General features: G+C 48.9%; 1 protein-coding gene across 2 annotated transcripts in view; it reads left to right on the plus strand.

The window, feature by feature from the left end:
• KCNT1 (potassium sodium-activated channel subfamily T member 1) overlaps nucleotides 1–20,653 on the plus strand; it is a 360,049-nt gene that overhangs the window by 129,866 nt on the left and 209,530 nt on the right. The gene's annotated exons all lie outside the window — the stretch shown is intronic.

The raw sequence follows: 20,653 nt of genomic DNA on the forward strand, positions 1-20,653 counted from the left end.
TCTAGATTAATGAAGAAATCCTTATCACGTGTCATGTGAGCAGTCGCTCCAGAGTCAATACACCAAACATGGTTTGCATATGGGCTTGTGCTGACCCCAAATGCAGTCGCAATACATGCATCTTCCTTCTTTACAGCTGTTTTAACCTTTTGATGACTGTCCTGCTTTTTAAACTGATTCATTCTTGCTTTCCACACTCTGCAGTCTGCTTTAAGGTGACCAGGTTTTTTACAGACAAAACATTCACGAGTTTCCTTTAAATGACTCTGAGCTTTAGAAAAGTACTGTGTCTTTAATGCTGTTTCTGCTTTGCATATATTATTGCTAATAGTCTCTGACTTTCTCTTGTATTCATCTGCAAGTTTCCCTTTCACATATTCTAGTGTGAGTTCATCATCTGGTCTGGCATCTAATGCAGTCACAAGCGTGTCATAACTTTCTGGAAGACCACTTAATAGTAATGCAGCAACATGAAAATCTTTAATTTCTTCACCAATACCCCTTAGGCGCTCCACAATCTCTAGGGTGTTTCTGATATAGTCCTGCATATGCTGGCCATCACTTAATTTAGACTGATACAGCTTTCTCATAAGATATAGCTTATTGCTGAGATTTGACCTTTCATGCACTTTCTGTAATTCTTCCCACATTTTCTTTGCAGTATCACATTTGCATACATGTACAATCTGGTTATCATCTATGCTGAGGGAAATAGTGCTTTGTGCTTTCTGATCAGTCTCTAGCCAATCACCCGGTACTGGGTCAGGCACAGGCTGTTCAATACATTTCCATGTACCCTCTCTTATAAGTAACATCTTTACCTTGAATTTCCAGGAGCTGTAATTGTGATTTGTGAGACTTGGCACTGTGTACTTCACTGCATTCCTTTCTGTAGACATTCTTGTCTCTTGTACCTCTTTTTTTTTTGTTTGTTACTGGCCCTTTAAGCTGCGCTGTCCGGTGCTCTGTACACTGCGGTACCTTTGCGTTCCGGTGTCCTTGTATTCCGGGGGTTCCTCTGTGCTGTCTGCGCTTGGCTCGCTGCTTATTCCGGTGACTGGGCTTTTTACCATTTACTTTCCGGTGGCTGGGCCCATAACCTGTTAGCCGGAGTATTACCACAGCAGCGCGTGTTACTTCATATAAGCAGCAGAATCCAACGTAAGGCAAACTGTGTTTAATATATGCAGCTTGAACTGGAACAAAATAAGAAAGCTTTGACAGTAACTACCAATATAATCTAGTCCATGTAACACATGTCTCTCTGTGAAGGAAACAGCAGCAGACTGATGCAATCAGTGAGTGTCCTCTGACCCTTTTTTTTTTTTTAGGCAAACTTTAACAATCACAGCATAGCTGACAAATGAACACTCATAGACATTCAATGCAGACTACAACAGGAATGGAGTTGTTGCATTTAAACTTATTCCAACACAGGCAGAGTCCGGCCGGTTCGGAGGCAAATCCAGAGTCCCCTTGTCCAGGTGGAAATCAATAGCCTTCCCTTGCGCTGTAGTAGTGTAGTCCCTTACTGCATAAGCTTCAAATAAGGTCCTCTCAGATGTGCTGTCTCTCTCTCTGTCCCCCGTAGTCGGATAGGACAAAACCCGTATGACTGGTGACCTGAGGCTGATTATAGGGACTCTAGCACGCCCCAGCCTCTGAGGGGTGCCACTGTGCCTCCTGGGTGTAGATGCGGACAATTAGCTGTCCTGCCAGTCTCTGAAGTAAGGCATAGAGGTCCTTATTACCTCGGTGGTCCGGCTACCGGTGTTCTGCGCCTCAGAAGGAGGCAGCCTGTTCGGGGCTGGTCCCCTTCTGGTATCCTCTCCTGTGCTTTGCTTTCCTTCACGCTCGCTGCAATACAATTCTGCTTTCAAAATGTCTCTTTCTGGGAGCTGCAGCTCTTATGGCATGCACAGCTCCGTGGACTCTCTGTCCTTCTCAGACGGATGTCTAGAACTTTCTAACTTTCCCCGCAGACTACCAGTTATATATATATATACTAGACTGTGGCCCGATTCTAATGCATCGGGTATTCTAGAATATGCATGTCCCCGTAGTATGTGATTCGCGGCAGACTGTGCCCGTCGCTGATTGGTCGAGGCAACCTTTATGACATCATCGTCGCCATGGCAACCATTATGACATCATCGTCGCCATGCTGTGCCCATCTCTGATTGGTCGAGGCCGCCCGACAAACCGTCGACCACTCCATATAAGGTATGGTCTACAAACCGCCGACCACTCCATATAAGGTATGGTCTACAAACCGCCGACCACTCCATATAAGGTATGGTCTACAAACCGCCGACCACTCCATATAAGGTATGGTCTACAAACCGCCGACCACTCCATATAAGGTATGGTCTACAAACCGCCGACCACTCCATATAAGGTATCCTGTTTGTAGACCATACCTTATATGGAGTGATTTCCAGGACAGACAGACAGACAGACAGACAGACAGACAGACAGACAGACAGACAGACAGACAGACGGAAAAACCCTTAGACAATTATATATATAGATACTAGCTGAAGAGCCCAGCGTTGCCTGGGCATAGTAAATATCTGTGGTTAGTTATAGCACCTCACTTCTCTTATTTTCCCATCACGCCTCTCATTTTCCCCATCACATCTTTCATTTTCCCCCTCACATCTCTCATTTTCTCCCTCACACCTCTCGTTCCCCCCTAACACTTGTCATTTCGACCTCACATCTGTCATTTTTCGATCACTCCACTATTTTCCCTCACTCCTCTCATTTTGCACTCACACCTTTTCATTTTCACCTCACACCTCTCATTTTCACCTCAGTATATACATGTTTGTCATCTCCCTTATATATAGTATACACCTGTATGTCATCTCCTGTATATAGTATATACCTGTATGTCATCTCCCCTGTATATAGTATATACCTGCTGTGTGTCATGTCCCCTGTATATAGTATATACCTGTATGTCATCTCCTATATATAGTATATACCTGTATGTAATCTCCTCCTGTATATAGTATATACCTGTGTGTCATCTCACCTATATATAGTATATATCTGCAGCGCCCCCACTGTCGCAGGGCCGAGGGGTACCCGGTACCGGGCCTCTGAGTCTCTGCTCTGGGGTTGTCACGGTGGCTAGACCCGGTCCGTGACCCTGCTGAGGGGCGCCCAAATAATAGGTGTGGATGGTGGTAGTGGTGCGGTGTAGTGCCGGTCACAGTTAATAACGAGGACACAAGGTTGCAGTCTCTTTACCTCTTTACTGAAGGCTTCTGGGTCCTCAGTCCGGAATACGGTTAACCGGGCTGCGCAAGTCCAGCCGGTCCGATGGCACCTCCAGAATTCCCGTTGCAGGTGGAAATCTGTGCCTTTCCTCTAGCGCTTGTGTGTTGTGGTCCTCCCCTGCTGTGCTTACGGGATAGTCCCCACAACTGTTGTCTGTTCCTCGTGTTCCCTCACAACAATTCGATTCTGATGTTCTTCTTAATCTCGTCCCCCAGATCTTATGGTAGGACGCACCCGTATGACGGGAAGGCTCGGAGCTCTTCCGGGACCCTAGAGTCGCCCCTCTCCAAAGGTTGCCCCCTATGTCTGCGTAGGTGATGTAGGTGAGACAGCCAGCCTATAGCTCTCTGTCCTGCCGTTGGTTTGAAGTAATGCCTAGAGCTCTGTACTTCCTCGGCGTTCCGGCCACCGGTTATTTACGCCTCAGTAGGATGTTGCCTCGGTCTAACAGCACGACTCCTACTGATATTTCTCCCTGTTGCGTTGATCTCGTTTCTCACTCGGCACAATAAATCTCGCTTCTTGTCCTTTCTTAGGGCACCGCCGCTATGAAGTGCAGGCGCGGTCCTGTAGCTTTCTCTCTGATTGCCAGGCCTCTGTCAGGATCCCACCCCTGACAGGGACCCTACCGAATCTTCCCCTACAACACCCTCTGCCACAAGGTATTGCCTGGTTCCAACCCAGTCAGCGTTCTCTCTAACTTCCTGCCTAACCCCCAGTTTTACCAGACTGTGAGGAGTGGCCTAATGAATAGTACCCTTAGCTCCCCCTGGAGGCCAGACTGTGAAATGTATTGGTGTCTGTGATACCTGGTCAGATGAACTCCTTCAGTGCCATCAGACGTACCATAGCCCCCCTCAGCGGCGGAGCCACAGTACTGCAACGACCAGGACTCTGGGGCGCTGCACTCCCCCCCCCCCCCCGGTTAAATCCAGTACTCCTGGACTGGGAAGAAAACAACAATACATGTCAGCAAAAAGACATACAATTTTGAAAATGCAAGTACAAGTCAACTTTTTAACAGAGCTTCCCTTTATGGGAGGTGAGGACACTTGAACGTTACAAACATGGTTAAATACTTTTAAATAACTTTACTATAAATAACTTTTCTTACCCAACCGGGTATTCTACTAAGTGCAAAATTTTGAACACTAATCCAACTTTGCCTTTAAGGACGTACCTGCTGAATCCACTAAAGACCTTCTTATAATCACATTATAAGGTTACTGAACATTTTTACATTCTCCTACTTTAAGTCTGCGGGACCGCCTGTCCTAACTGCTCCAGACCTACTGCCTCTCCTTTCTGTTACAGGACCGCCCCTTTCCACCCGGGCCTACTGTCCTTCCACTACTATACACAGTATAGAACATATCATTTTTCTTTCAGTTTAAGATCACTGAGCCATCTCTACATGGCTCCTAAGAGGACTCGCCACTAACCCCCACGGGTTCACTTCCTGTCCTCATTCTTCTATTAACATTATTAAACATTTCTTACAATCAACTAGTTGGCTACATATAACTTCTTCATACATATAACTTCTTCATATTAGCATCATTACTTTTTCTTTCAAGACATTATTGCCATCTAACCATCTTAAGGCAACACTATACATAAGTGCAAGATGTGAACATCCCCTTTAAGAGGGGACCAAGTCTCTATGAGGTAGTGCAACTTCTCAAGCTGAAAGTCCGTATGCAGCAAGGACTCCAGTGCAAGTTCCAAGAACCGTATCTTCGCAAAGAGTCCGTCTTTTATATAAAACCAGTAGAGAGCACCTTTAAGAAGGTGCAAACTATATACAAGGAGTTTGTATCATGCATTGTTCATGATTCAGCAGTTCTTTGATAACTTGTGCAAACGTAGAAAACAAACAAAAAACAATAGGGATCTCGGGTCAACAAAGGGATCCCTTTAAGAGTTAACCCTAGACGGGTTTTAGCAGCAAAATAGCAGAGAAACAGTTAACTATGTACATTCATTAAAGCATTTTTGCTTACTCTGATGGTGGCTGTGCAGGGGGTGGTCTTCTGTCCCCGGCCGATGCAATGTCTGTGCTGGTAGTTGGTCTCTCAGGTGCCATCAGATCAGCCGGTGTCTGGATTTGGAGGCTAACCCTGCTTGCAAGCTCAGTGGCTGCTACAAGGCGGATGGTGGTGATAGTAACGAGATCTGTCAAATCTGGATCAATCGGGGTCGCGGCAGCAGGTGATGCTCCCTCAGGCTCACACCAGTGGACGTTCCGAGCGCACCATCCTTGTGCATTCCGGCGGCGAGTGTAGGTCACCTGATCCCCCTTTTGCAATGGGTCACCATCTCGACTGCAGCAGGGAGTTTTTACGTTGCAACTAGTAATGAAGACATCAGTTGGTAGTCCCGGTTCTTGTATGGAGCCCCAACCCCTCTTCGGGTGGAAGGCTAGCACGGTCCCCCGCTTTACCACGTCTTTCCTGTTGTGCGCAGGCTTCCTTCGTTGCGTTTTCGGCATATCAGATTGTTCTGTTTCGTCTCGGTTTTTCCAGTGTTGGATCAGACATTGTTTATACTGTTCCCAAGTGAGCACAGCAAGGGTGAGGCTCTCCCCCGGAGCTCCATCCGGCTCATTCCAGGGGGTGTCCCACCGGAGGATCACCCCGTCTGGGCCCACATCTATGGGCTCCCCCATCTTGGTCGGTAGGGGAGGTACCAGCTTCCCCATCACTTCGGGGGTGAGGACTGTCATGATTCTCAATGGCGAGAGAACATAGCCCAGCATATATGAGAACTAGCTCTTGGAAGATGGAAACTATACTGACCATGAACTAAACCTGCCGCACAACTAGAAGTGGCCGGGTAGCATGCCTACGTTTTTTAACCCTAGATGCCCAGCGCCAGCCGGAGAACTACCTAATCCTAGCAGAGGAAAAGACAGTCCTGGCTCACCTCTAGAGAAATTTTCCCAAAAGGCAGACAGAGGCCCCCACATATATTGGCGGTGATTTAGAAGAAATGACAAACGTAGTATGAAAACAGGTTTAGCAAAATCGAGGTCCGCTTTCTAGATAGCAGGAAGACAGAAAGGACACTTTCATGGTCAGCAGAAAACCCTATCAAAACACCATCCAGAAATTCCTTTAAGACTCTAGCATTAACTCATAACACCAGAGTGGCAATTTCCGATCACAAGAGCTTTCCAGACACAGTAACGAAACAGCAGCTGTGAACAGGAACAAAATGCAAAAACACACAAGGACAAAAGTCCAACTTAGCTGGGAGTTGTCTAGTAGCAGGAACAAGCACAGAAGGCTTCTGATTACATTGTTGACCGGCAAGAAACTGACAGAGGAGCAAGGTTATATAGCGACTCCCACATCCTGATAGGAGCAGGTGAACAGAGGGGATGATGCACACAAGTTCAATTCCACAAGTGGCCACCGGGGGAGCCCAGAATCCAATTTCACAACAGTACCCCCCCCTCAAGGAGGGGGCACCAAACCCTCACCAGAACCACCAGGGCGATCAGGATGAGCCCTATGAAAGGCACGGACAAGATCGGAGGCATGAACATCAGAGGCAGTGACCCAAGAATTATCCTCCTGACCGTATCCCTTCCATTTGACCAGATACTGGAGTCTCCGTCTGGAAACACGAGAGTCTAAGATCTTTTCCACAACGTACTCCAACTCACCCTCAACCAACACCGGAGCAGGAGGCTCAACGGAAGGCACAACCGGTACCTCATACCTGCGCAACAATGACCGATGAAAAACATTATGAATCGAAAAGGATGCAGGGAGGTCCAAACGGAAGGACACAGGGTTAAGAATCTCCAATATCTTGTACGGGCCGATGAACCGAGGCTTAAACTTAGGAGAAGAAACCCTCATAGGGACAAAACGAGAAGACAACCACACCAAGTCCCCAACACAAAGCCGAGGACCAACACGACGACGGCGGTTGGCAAAAAGCTGAGTCTTCTCCTGGGACAACTTCAAATTGTCCACCACCTGCCCCCAAATCTGATGCAACCTCTCCACCACAGCATCCACTCCAGGACAATCCGAAGATTCCACTTGACCGGAGGAAAATCGAGGATGAAACCCCAAATTACAGAAAAACGGGGACACCAAGGTGGCAGAGCTGGCCCGATTATTGAGGGCGAACTCCGCCAAAGGCAAAAAAGCAACCCAATCATCCTGATCCGCAGACACAAAACACCTCAAATATGTCTCCAAGGTCTGATTAGTCCGCTCGGTCTGGCCATTAGTCTGAGGATGGAAAGCAGACGAAAAAGACAAATCTATGCCCATCCTAGCACAGAATGCCCGCCAAAATCTAGACACGAATTGGGTCCCTCTGTCAGAAACGATATTCTCAGGAATACCATGCAAACGAACAACATTTTGAAAAAACAGAGGAACCAACTCGGAAGAAGAAGGCAACTTAGGCAAGGGAACCAGATGGACCATCTTAGAGAAACGGTCACACACCACCCAGATGACAGACATCTTCTGAGAAACAGGCAGATCCGAAATAAAATCCATCGAGATGTGCGTCCAAGGCCTCTTCGGGATAGGCAAGGGCAACAACAATCCACTAGCCCGAGAACAACAAGGCTTGGCCCGAGCACAAACGTCACAAGACTGCACAAAGCCTCGCACATCTCGTGACAGGGAAGGCCACCAGAAGGACCTTGCCACCAAATCCCTGGTACCAAAGATTCCAGGATGACCTGCCAACGCAGAAGAATGAACCTCAGAGATGACTCTACTGGTCCAATCATCAGGAACAAACAGTCTACCAGGTGGGCAACGATCAGGTCTATCCGCCTGAAACTCCTGCAAGGCCCGCCGCAGGTCTGGAGAAACGGCAGACAATATCACTCCATCTTTAAGGATACCTGTGGGCTCAGAATTACCAGGGGAGTCAGGCTCAAAACTCCTAGAAAGGGCATCCGCCTTAACATTCTTAGAACCCGGTAGGTACGACACCACAAAATTAAACCGAGAGAAAAACAACGACCAGCGCGCCTGTCTAGGATTCAGGCGCCTGGCAGACTCAAGGTAAATTAAATTTTTGTGGTCAGTCAATACCACCACCTGATGTCTGGCCCCCTCAAGCCAGTGACGCCACTCCTCAAAAGCCCACTTCATGGCCAAAAGCTCCCGATTCCCAATATCATAATTCCGCTCGGCGGGCGAAAATTTACGGGAAAAAAAAGCACAAGGTCTCATCACGGAGCAGTCGGAACTTCTCTGCGACAACACCGCCCCAGCTCCGATTTCAGAAGCGTCGACCTCAACCTGAAAAGGAAGAGCAACATCAGGCTGACGCAACACTGGGGCGGAAGAAAAGCGGCGCTTGAGCTCCCGAAAGGCCTCCACAGCATCAGGGGACCAATCAGCAACATCAGCACCCTTCTTAGTCAAATCAGTCAATGGTTTTACAACATCAGAAAAACCAGCAATAAATCGACGATAAAAGTTAGCAAAGCCCAAAAATTTCTGAAGACTCTTAAGAGAAGAGGGTTGCGTCCAATCACCAATAGCCTGAACCTTGACAGGATCCATCTCGATGGAAGAGGGGGAAAAAATGTATCCCAAGAAAGAAATCTTTTGAACCCCAAAAACACACTTAGAACCCTTCACACACAAGGAATTAGACCGCAAAACCTGAAAAACCCTCCTGACCTGCTGGACATGAGAGTCCCAGTCATCCGAAAAAATCAGAATATCATCCAGATACACAATCATAAATTTATCCAAATAATCGCGGAAAATGTCATGCATAAAGGACTGGAAGACTGAAGGGGCATTTGAAAGACCAAAAGGCATCACCAAATACTCAAAATGGCCCTCGGGTGTATTAAATGCGGTTTTCCACTCATCCCCCTGCTTGATTCGCACCAAATTATACGCCCCACGGAGATCAATCTTAGAGAACCACTTGGCCCCCTTTATACGAGCAAACAAATCAGTAAGCAGTGGTAACGGATATTGATATTTAACCGTGATTTTATTCAAAAGTCGATAATCAATACACGGCCTCAAAGAGCCGTCTTTCTTAGACACAAAGAAAAAACCGGCTCCTAAGGGAGATGACGAAGGACGAATATGTCCCTTTTCCAAGGACTCCTTTATATATTCTCGCATAGCAGCGTGTTCAGGCACAGACAGATTAAATAAACGACCCTTAGGGTATTTACTACCCGGAATCAAGTCTATGGCACAATCGCACTCCCGGTGCGGAGGTAGTGAACCAACCTTGGGTTCTTCAAAAACGTCACGAAAGTCAGACAAGAATTCAGGAATCTCAGAGGGAATAGATGATGAAATGGAAACCAAAGGTACGTCCCCATGAGTTCCTTTACATCCCCAGCTTAACACAGACATAGCTCTCCAGTCGAGGACTGGGTTATGAGATTGCAGCCATGGCAATCCCAGCACCAAAACATCATGTAGATTATACAGCACCAGAAAGCGAATAACCTCCTGGTGATCCGGATTAACACGCATAGTCACTTGTGTCCAGTATTGTGGTTTATTACTAGCCAATGGGGTGGAGTCAATCCCTTTCAGAGGTATCGGAGCCTCCAGTGGCTCCAAATCATACCCACAGCGTTTGGCAAAGGACCAATCCATAAGACTCAAAGCAGCGCCAGAGTCGACATAGGCGTCCGCGGTAATAGATGACAAAGAACAAATCAGGGTCACAGATAGAATAAACTTAGACTGTAAAGTGCTAATTGAAACAGACTTGTCAGGCTTCTTAGTACGCTTAAAGCATGCTGATATAACATGAGTTGAATCACCACAATAGAAGCACAACCCATTTTTTCGTCTAAAATTCTGCCGCTCGCTTCTGGACAGAATTCTATCACATTGCATATTTTCTGGCGTTTTCTCAGTAGACACCGCCAAATGGTGCACAGGTTTGCGCTCCCGCAGACGCCTATCGATCTGAATAGCCATCGTCATGGACTCATTCAGACTCGCAGGCACAGGGAACCCCACCATAACATCCTTAATGGCATCAGAGAGACCTTCTCTGAAAATCGCCGCCAGTGCGCACTCATTCCACTGAGTAAGCACAGACCATTTGCGGAATTTTTGGCAGTATATTTCAGCTTCATCTTGCCCCTGAGACAAGGACATCAAGGCCTTTTCCGCCTGAAGCTCTAAATGAGGTTCCTCATAAAGCAACCCCAAGGCCAGAAAAAACGCATCCACATTGAGCAACGCAGGATCCCCTGGTGCCAATGCAAAAGCCCAGTCTTGAGGGTCGCCCCGGAGCAAGGAAATTACAATCCTGACCTGCTGTGCAGGGTCTCCGGCAGAGCGAGACTTCAGGGACAAAAACAATTTGCTATTATTTTTAAAATTTTGAAAGTGAGATCTATTCCCCGAGAAGAATTCAGGCAAAGGAATTCTAGGCTCAGACATAGGTGCATGAACAACAAAATCTTGCAAATTTTGTACCTTTGTGGCGAGATTATTCAAACCTGTAGCTACACTCTGAAGATCCATTTGAAACAGGTGAACACAGAGCCATTCAAGGATTAGAAGGAGAGAAAGAGAGGAAGGCTGCAGTATAGGCAGACTAGCAAGTGATTCAATTAAGAGCACACTCAGAACTAGAGGAAAAAAAAAAAAAAAAAAATTGTAGCAGACTTCTTTTTTCTCTCCTTTCTCAGCCAGTAATTTAACCCTTTTTTGGGCCGGTCAAACTGTCATGATTCTCAATGGCGAGAGAACATAGCCCAGCATATATGAGAACTAGCTCTTGGAAGATGGAAACTATACTGACCATGAACTAAACCTGCCGCACAACTAGAAGTGGCCGGGTAGCATGCCTACGTTTTTTAACCCTAGATGCCCAGCGCCAGCCGGAGAACTACCTAATCCTAGCAGAGGAAAAGACAGTCCTGGCTCACCTCTAGAGAAATTTTCCCAAAAGGCAGACAGAGGCCCCCACATATATTGGCGGTGATTTAAGATGAAATGACAAACGTAGTATGAAAATAGGTTTAGCAAAATCGAGGTCCGCTTTCTAGATAGCAGGAAGACAGAAAGGACACTTTCATGGTCAGCAGAAAACCCTATCAAAACACCATCCAGAAATTCCTTTAAGACTCTAGCATTAACTCATAACACCAGAGTGCCAATTTCCGATCACAAGAGCTTTCCAGACACAGAAACGAAACAGCAGCTGTGAACAGGAACAAAATGCAAAAACACACAAGGACAAAAGTCCAACTTAGCTGGGAGTTGTCTAGTAGCAGGAACAAGCACAGAAGGCTTCTGATTACATTGTTGACCGGCAAGAAACTGACAGAGGAGCAAGGTTATATAGCGACTCCCACATACTGATAGGAGCAGGTGAACAGAGGGGATGATGCACACAAGATCAATTCCACAAGTGGCCACCGGGGGAGCCCAGAATCCAATTTCACAACAGTTGATCCAGGGAACTAGTCTGATTGCCGTATGTGGAGTCGGGAAGGAATTTTTTTTCCCCAAGGTGGAGCTTACTCTTTGCCACATGGGTTTTTTTTTGCCTTCCTCTGGATCAACATGTTAGGGCATGTTAGGTTAGGCTATGGGTTGAACTAGATGGACTTAGGCTATGGGTTGAACTAGATGGACTTAAAGTCTTCCTTCAACCTTAATAACTATGTAATAGTCAGCCCCTGTAATGAGGCAGCACCCTTATAGTCAGACCCTGCAATAAGGCAGCACCCCTATAGGCTGACCCTGTAATGAGGCAGCCCCCATAGACAGACCCTGTAATAAGGCAGCAGCACCCATTAAAAAACAAATAAATAAATAAATACTCACCTCTCTTCTTCCTGGTTCCTGCGCTGCTCCTGCTGATCTCCTGACAGTGGGTGCCGGGCAGTGACGTCATCGCGCCCGCTGTCAGTGTTGGCGACGTCAGACGCCTACACTGACAGGGGGATGATGGGAGAAGGAGCGTAGCGCTCCTTCTCCCATCATTGCGATCAGCTGTATCGGCTAAATGCCGGTACAGCTGATTTTCCGATGACGGCTGGGGGGCCCCATAGCAGCAGAGCAGGGAGATCGATTCTCCCTGCTCTGCCGCAGAATGTAACAGTAACAGCACGCCGATACAGTTACAGTAGCGTAGCTCTAGGTGGGTCCCCTCAGAGCGCGGGGCCCAGGGCGCCTGCACCCTCTGCCCCCGGTAGCTACGCTACTGACCATGTGACAAGTGGGCCTGTGTAACTTCAAATGCCAGTGCTGAATTTTAGTCCCAGTCCGGCCCCGATGTTGGACCTCTGGACTGGGAACAGAAGAGGCTACAGAAGCCATATAGAACTGGATCCCGCAGTGTATATGCACAGCGTACATGTGTCCTGTATGTCACTGCAGTGTAATGGTCTTCTACTGCCACTAGATGGCTATGTAGAACTATACATTTATATGCGCTGGAGGAGAGAAGTGAGTCAGTCTGTGGCTGCAGCCACATGAGGTGTATAGGTCTAAGATGTAGGCTGTGCATTTGGTGGGGTGCCCAAAGATAGGACCTTTCAGAGGGGAGGCCTCAATGCAGCCTGTCAGGAGTGACTGCTGCAGCCATCCATCCAGCCCATGTGAGGGATGGAGGTATCGGAGATTTCAGCTGAAATGACATTGGATAGCCTTTAGACCTGTCATGTGAATGTTGCAGACTTTAGCCCAGGTGGGGTTAGCCAGACCCCCTATTTGCTCAGGTTTGCAGCCTAAAGCCGTGGATAGGTGATAATTTGCAGAGTTGGGGAGCCCCTTTAATTCGGTTCACACTTAAAGGTCTCCCATATTGGGACTGTGGCCCTATGCTAATATCACCCGGTCAGCTCCCTGAGTCCCTGCACCCGCAGAGCTGCACACCACATATTGGATGCTCTGTGTGCACAGGACCTGTGATGAGGTCACAGGATGGGAGGAGTCAGGGGGTCACATGATCGGGAGGACTCTACAGGACTCTGCTGGTTGTCATGGCGCTGGACGAGGGTAAGCGTATGTGTGAGGTCAGGAGGTGTTTACAGTGTGGATGTAGCATAGCCGTGTGTGTACGAGGTGTACGGAGCGGAGCAGCGTGTGAAATGTGTATGGAGCGGAGTCGTGTGTGTAAGACGTGTACGGAGCGGAGCCGTGTGTGTACGAGGTCTGCGGATCGGAGCAGAGTGTAAAAGGTGTATGGAGCAGAGTCGTGTGTGTACGAGGTGTATGGAGCGGCGCCACCTGTGTACGGAGCATAGCCGTGTGTGTACAAGGTATACGGAGCGGAGCAGAGTGTGCACTGTGTATGGAGCGGAGTCGTGTGTGTGTGTACGAGGTGTATGGAGCAGAGACGCGTGTGTACGAGGTGTACGGAGCGGAGCCGTGTGTGTAAGAGGTGTACGGTGCGGAGCAGCGTGTGAAAGGTGTATGGAGCAGAGTCGTGTGTGTAAGACGTGTACGGAGCGGAGCCGTGTGTGTACGAGGTGTGCGGATCGGAGCAGAGTGTGAAAGGTGTATGGAGCAGAGTCGTGTGTGTGTACGAGGTGTACGGAGCGGCGCCACCTGTGTACGGAGCGGAGCCGTGTGTGTACAAGGTATATGGAGCGGAGCAGAGTGTGCACTGTGTGTGTACGAGGTGTACGGAGCAGAGCCGCGTGTGTACGAGGTGTATGGAGCGGAGCCGTGTGTGTAAGAGGTGTACTGAGTGGAGCAGCGTGTGAAAGGTGTGTGGAGCAGAGTCGTGTGTGTAAGACGTGTACGGAGCAGCGCCATGTGTGTACGGAGCGGAGCCGTGTGTGTACAAGGTATACGGAGCGGAGCAGAGTATGCAATAATAATAATAATAATAATAATAATCTTTATTTAAATAGCGCCAACATATTCCGCAGCACTTTACAATTAAGTGGGGACATATACAGACAAATTCACTGTGCATGTGCACTGTGTATAGAGCGGAGTTGTGTGTATGTACGAGGTGTACGGAGCAGAGCCGTGTGTGTACGAGGTGTACGGAGCGGAGCCTTTGTACGAGGTGTACGGAGCGGAGCCATGTGTACGAGGTGTACGGAGCGGAGCCGTGTGTACGAGGTGTACGGAGGGGAGCCGTGTGTACGAGGTGTACGGAGCAGAGCTGCATGTGTGCGAGGTGTACGGAGCGGAGCCGCGTGTGTAAGAGGTGTGCAGAGCGGAGCAGCGTGTGAAAGGTGTATGGTAGCAGAGTCGTGTGTGTATGAGGTGTACGGAGCGGCACCACGTGTGTACGGAGCGGAGCCGTGTGTGTACAACGTATACGGAGCGGAGCAGAGTGTGCACTGTGTATGGAGCGGAGTCGTGTGTGTGTACGAGGTGTATGGAGCAGAGCCGCGTGTGTACGAGGTGTACGGAGCGGAGCCATGTGTGTAAGAGGTGTACGGAGCGTAGCAGCGTGTGAAAGGTGTATGGAGCGGAGTCGTGTGTGTAAGACGTGTACGGAGAGGAGCCATGTGTGTAAGAGGTGTGCGGATTGGAGCAGAGTGTGAAAGGTGTATGGAGCAGAGTCGTGTATGTACGAGGTGTACGGAGCGGAGCCACGTGTGTACGGAGCGGAGCCACGTGTGTACGGAGCGGAGCCGTGTGTGTACAAGGTATACGGAGTGGAGCAGAGTGTGCACTGTGTATGGAGCGGAGTCGTGTGTGTGTGTGTACGAGGTGTACTGAGCGGAGCCGCGTGTGTATGAGGTGTACGGAGAGGAGCCGTGTGTGTACGAGGTCTGCAGAGCAGAGCCACGTGTGTACGAGGTGTGCGCAGCAGAGCAGTGTGTGTACAAGGTATACGGAGCGGAGCAGCGTGTGCAATGTGTATGGAGCGGAGCAGTGTGTGTACGAGGTGTACAGAGTGGTGCCGTGTGTGTACGAAATGTATGGAGAGGAGCCATGTGTGTATGAGGTGTACGGAGTGGAGCCATGTGTGTGCAAGGTATATGGAGCGGAGCAACGTGTGCAATGTGTATGGAGCGGAGCCGTGTGTGTACAAGGTGTACGGAGCGGAGCCGCATGTGCAAGGTGTATGGAGCGCAGTCGTGTGTGTACGAGGTGTATGGAGCGGAGCCGTGTGTGTACGAGGTGTGCGGAGTGGAGCTGTTTGTGTACGAGATGTATGGAGAGGAGCCGTGTGTGTATGAGGTGTATGGAGCGGAGCCGTGTGTGTACGAGGTGTACGGAGTAAAGCCGTGTGTGTACGAGGTGTATGGAGAGGATCCGTGTGTGTATGAGGTGTACGGAGCAGAGCTGTGTGTGTACGAGGTGTACGGAGCAGAGCTGTGTGTGTACGAGGTGTACGGAGCGGAGCCGCATGTGCAAGGTGTATGGAGCACAGTCGTGTGTGTGCGAGGTGTATGGAGTGGAGCCGTGTGTGTACGAGATGTACGGAGTGGAGCCGTGTGTGTACGAGGTGTATGGGGTGGAGCCGTGTGTGTACGAGGTGTACGTAGCAGTGTGTGCAGTGTGTATGGAGCGGAGCCGTGTGTGTACGAGGTGTACGGAGCGGAGCCGTGTGTGTACGAGGTGTACGGAGCAGAGCCGTGTGTGTACGAGGTGTACAGGGAGGAGCCGTGTGTGTACGAGGTGTACGGAGCGGAGCCGTGTGTGTACGAGGTGTACGGAGCAGAGCCATGTGTGTACGAGGTGTACGGAGCGGAGCCATATGTGTACGAGGTGTACGGGGAGGAGCCGTGTGTGTATGAGGTGTACAGGGAGGAGCCGTGTGTGTACGAGGTGTATGGAGCGGACGCTGGCTGTGTCGGATCGGAGCAGATATTGCTCCTCGCTCCGACAGTGACTGGCACAGGAGACACGGAGAGGTCTTTATCAGTGGCGTATCACAGCTGCAGCGACGTGAGCAGTCAGCGGCGCAGCTGGATGATACCATTCAGCGCCGTTGGAGTGGAAGCTGCCGGCTGCTGCGAGGGAGCGTGGTGAAAGGTGTGTGTGTAGTGATGGAGAAGGCAATGATGGGGGTGGGGTAACCATGTGTGGCCATTATACTGTACCCAGCATCGTGTGGGGCCATTATACTGTATGGAGCATCGTGTGGGGCCATTATACTGTACCCAGCATTATGTGTGGCCATTATACTGTACCCAGCATCGTGTGGGGCCATTATACTGTATGGAACATCACATGGGGCAAGTATACTGTACGCAGCATCATCTGGGGCCATTATACAGTATGGAGCATAATGTGGCCATTATACCGTATGGAGCATTATGTGTGGCCATTATACAGTATGGGGCACTGTGTGGCCATTATACAGTATGGAGCATCATGTGGAGCCATTATACAGTAAGGAGCATCATGTGTGGCCATTATACAGTACGGAGCATCATGTGTGGCCATTATACAGTACGCAGCATCATGTGGGGCCATTATACAGTATGGAGCATCATGTGGAGCCATTATACAGTAAGGAGCATCATGTGTGGCCATTATACAGTACGGAGCATCATGTGGGGCCATTATACAGTACGCAGCATCATGTGGGGCCATTATACAGTATGGAGCATAATGTGGCCATTATACAGTATGGAGTATCATGTGTGGCCTTATACAGTATGGAGCACTGTGTGGCCAATATGCAGTATGGAGCATCATGTGTGTCCATTATATAGTATGGAGCATCATGTGTGGCCATTATACAGTACGGAGCATCATGTGGGGCCATTATACAGTACGCAGCATCATGTGGGGCCATTATACAGTATGGAGCATAATGTGGCCATTATACAGTATGGAGCATCATGTGTGGCCTTATACAGTATGGAGCACTGTGTGGCCAATATGCAGTATGGAGCATCATGTGTGTCCATTATATAGTATGGAGCATCATGTGTGGCCATTATACAGTATGGAGCACTGTGTGGCCATTATACAGTATGGAGCACTGTGTGGCCAATATACAGTATGGAGTATCATGTGGAGCCATTATACTGTATGGAGCATCACATGGGGCCAGTACACTGTATGCAGCATCATTTGGGGCCGTTATACAGTATGGAGCATAATGTGTGGCCATTATACAGTATGGAGCATCATGTGTGGCCATTATACAGTATGGAGCGTCATGTGTGGCCATTATACAGTATGAAGCATCATGTGGGGCCAGTACACTGTACGCAGCATCATTTGGGGCCATTATACAGTATGGAGCATCATGTGGGGCCATTATATAGTATGGAGCATCATGTGTGGCCATTTTACAGTATGGAGCACTGTGTGGCCATATTTTTTTGTTTATAATTATTGTTTACAAAACATTGTGATCAGAAGTGCTAAATGGGTGTGGTTGGGGCGTGACTAGTTGTGAAATGGGTGTGGTCAGAGGTGTGGCCTAAAATTTGCCGCGGCGCGCTGTGCGCACCACTAACTTTATCCCTCTTTCCCTTCCTCAAAAGTTGGGAGGTATGTAACAAGTGATCGCACTCTGAGCAGGTTGTGTGATCTGTGGGCATGTGAATTCTGTAAATGGCAAAGGGCACAGCGGCTGCAGATACCAGGAGGTGCCAGGGCATGCTATGCCAGCAGCAGTGCCATGGTATGGTGTCTCCTCCTATTAGACCCAGAGTGGTATGTAGATTTGGGCAAGAGCTGACAAACATATTGGGATGTAGTCTGACCATTGGCCGTCATGGAAGACTTCAGATGGCCCAGACGTTCCCTATAAGATTACAGCTCTGAAGCTTGTGTGCCTGGGGACTGCAACTGTAAAGCAACTCTGCCTGTGACATCCAGTAAGGATTCCAGTAACTCTATTACATCTGCAGAGGGTCGCCACTGCCACTCGCTGTACAGGCACCTGCAGAACAGCCCCATGAAAGTGAACAGGGTCGCTGCAGTTCCCTGGACTTCCAGGTGACCCGGGCGCTACACCAGCGCTGATGCCCCTTTATTCTCTGGATCTGTGGGAATCCCAGAACCAGGCCCGGATTTAGGGGGGCCCAACGGGCCCGGGCCCTGGCCACCACCAAGCGGGGGCCTCCCACCAATATAGGGATAAATATCTCAAAACATGTAAAATTTTCCACTGCGGAGATACAGAACAGAAACTTTCTTGCCTATCATTGATCAATTTATCGCTTCTCTTGACCAACGTCTTCAAGCATATAAAGATATATCCAGCAAATTTTTTAGCCATTGAAAAGAACTGTCTTCAGACGAGCTTAAGGCCACAGCAGAGCAACTCGTCAGGTCTTATTCAGATGACTTGGACATTACATTTATCGATGAACTGTGTCAGTTTGTAACATTTGCCAATTTATTCACAGACGCGGAGCCAAAAGATATCAGCACTGAACTTTTCATGTACAAGCTTATCATGGAAAAGGCTGTGCAGGACACTTTCCCAAATATTGAGATAGCTCTAAGGATATATCTAATTTTGATGGTAACAAACTGCAGTGGTGAGCGTTCTTCTCAAAACTCAAATTAGTTGAAAACCGATTAAGGACATCCATGAAGCAGGAACGACTTGAAAATTTGGCAATCATGAGCATCGAGTCAGATATACTGCGTGAATTGGACTTTAGTGACATTATTAGTGATTTTGCAGCACGAAAATCAAGGAAAGTGCCTGGATTGTAAAAAATGAATGATTTTACCTGAATTACTCTGCGTAAATGATTTTTGTAAATAAACTTGCGTTCTGTGTTTTTGCATTACATATTACAACACCTTTAAAAATGGGCCTCCCTCCGAAATGGGCCCCAGGCCACCCACCTCTTAAATCCGGCCCTGCCCAGAACTCCAACCTCTTATTCATGAAGTGATGGCACAAAGATCTACAACTTTCTGATATGCAAGATATTTCCATTTCTTACTAATTTTCAAGATCTCTGCAACTTCGCGAGATACAAAGTATATGCATAAATGGCAGAATGTGTCCTGATACAATGCATAGGATTATAGTGGGTGATAAGTAGTGACCTTGTTTTAGGCTGCGTATGACAAACTCGGCTTTGCTACATCTATATGAAATCCATAGCTTTCCAACGGACACTACAAATCCCAGCATGACGAAGGATGTCCAATTCTGGTGACAGGAGCCTGCTAGTGTGCACAACAGCTTGTGCCACAGATATAAAGACCCTGGCAGGAAAAGGAAAGCGACAGATGCTAAATTGGGGGCACCGGGGTGACTTAATGAGTCGTGTCTTGTCTGCAGCCGCCCTGCTGCCTTAAATCTTGGTGTGTCGGTGACATGAGCTTGGCAGAGTGACAAGACTACAGGGGGGGAAGGAATCAGATTTATCATTCATCTCCAGAACTACAATGAAAAATCTCCATTGTGGCCGGAGAGTATGACGCAGTGGCTAGTGATCTGGGTGCAGAGGTTGTAGTCACGCTCTACTTTTAAAGGGCCAGACCTGCAAATAAGTGACTGGTATCCCCATCAGAATTAAAGAATGGAGATTGCAAGGTCGGGCAATAATAGGAGGTGTGGAGAGGGGATATACTTTTATGGTGGCAGACCTATGGCTTTTAGGCAGTCAAGATTTTTAATGACCGATTAGTAGACATGTTGGATCGGATGGAAAACGTCATTGCTCCGCCATCAAATAATTGTTTTCTTTTGCTGAACTTTAATAATTACACTCTGGGGTCTTGTTGTCCTGCTTTTTTAAGAATCGGTCATTTACCATAGGAATATCTATCATCACGCTCAATCAGGGACTTCCTTCCTGAAATCTTTGCCCCATTATGTATGATTATTAAAGGGGTTGTCCACTACTTTCAGTTAACCCCCCAATGTATCCCCCCAAGGCCCATAATGAATTTTATAAATACCTTCTGTTGCCGTTTTCGCCTGTGAGCGGCGCTATGGCAGCGGCTGAGTCCGGGTCACGTGACGCCCAGGCTGCAGCCACCACTAATTTCCGCCGACGTCACGTCAATTTTCAGACTCTGGAAATTGACGTGACGTCAGCAACAGGCGTGTCCCAGCCGCACAGTCAGCAGTCACTCAAGAGTGACTGGGCTGTAGGTGGAGCTGTGGGCTGCCTGCGGGGCTGTGCTGGGGCGGGCGGGGCTGTTTTGGGGGGCGGGGCTGTGCTGGAATCTGCTGGCCGGCCGCGCTCATGTGCCGAGATGTGCCGTGGTGGCGTTCGTTGCGGCGGCCCGTGCGGCTGCTGGTGCCATGGCGGCGGCCTGTGTGTCAGCGGCGGCCGGTGCCGCTGCGGTGGCCGGTGCGTCGGCGGCGGCCGCTGCCGTGGCGGCGGCCGGTGCCGTTGCGGCGGCGGGTGCGGCGGCTGGTGTGGTGGTGGTGGCCTGTGCGACAGCGGGGGTCTGCGCGGTGAAAACGAAGGTGCTGGAGTGTGGCTGTGCGGTGGTGGCGTCGTCTCTGTGTGCAG

This window comes from Ranitomeya variabilis, chromosome 2, assembly GCF_051348905.1.
Source record: "Ranitomeya variabilis isolate aRanVar5 chromosome 2, aRanVar5.hap1, whole genome shotgun sequence".
NCBI lineage: Eukaryota > Metazoa > Chordata > Amphibia > Anura > Dendrobatidae > Ranitomeya > Ranitomeya variabilis.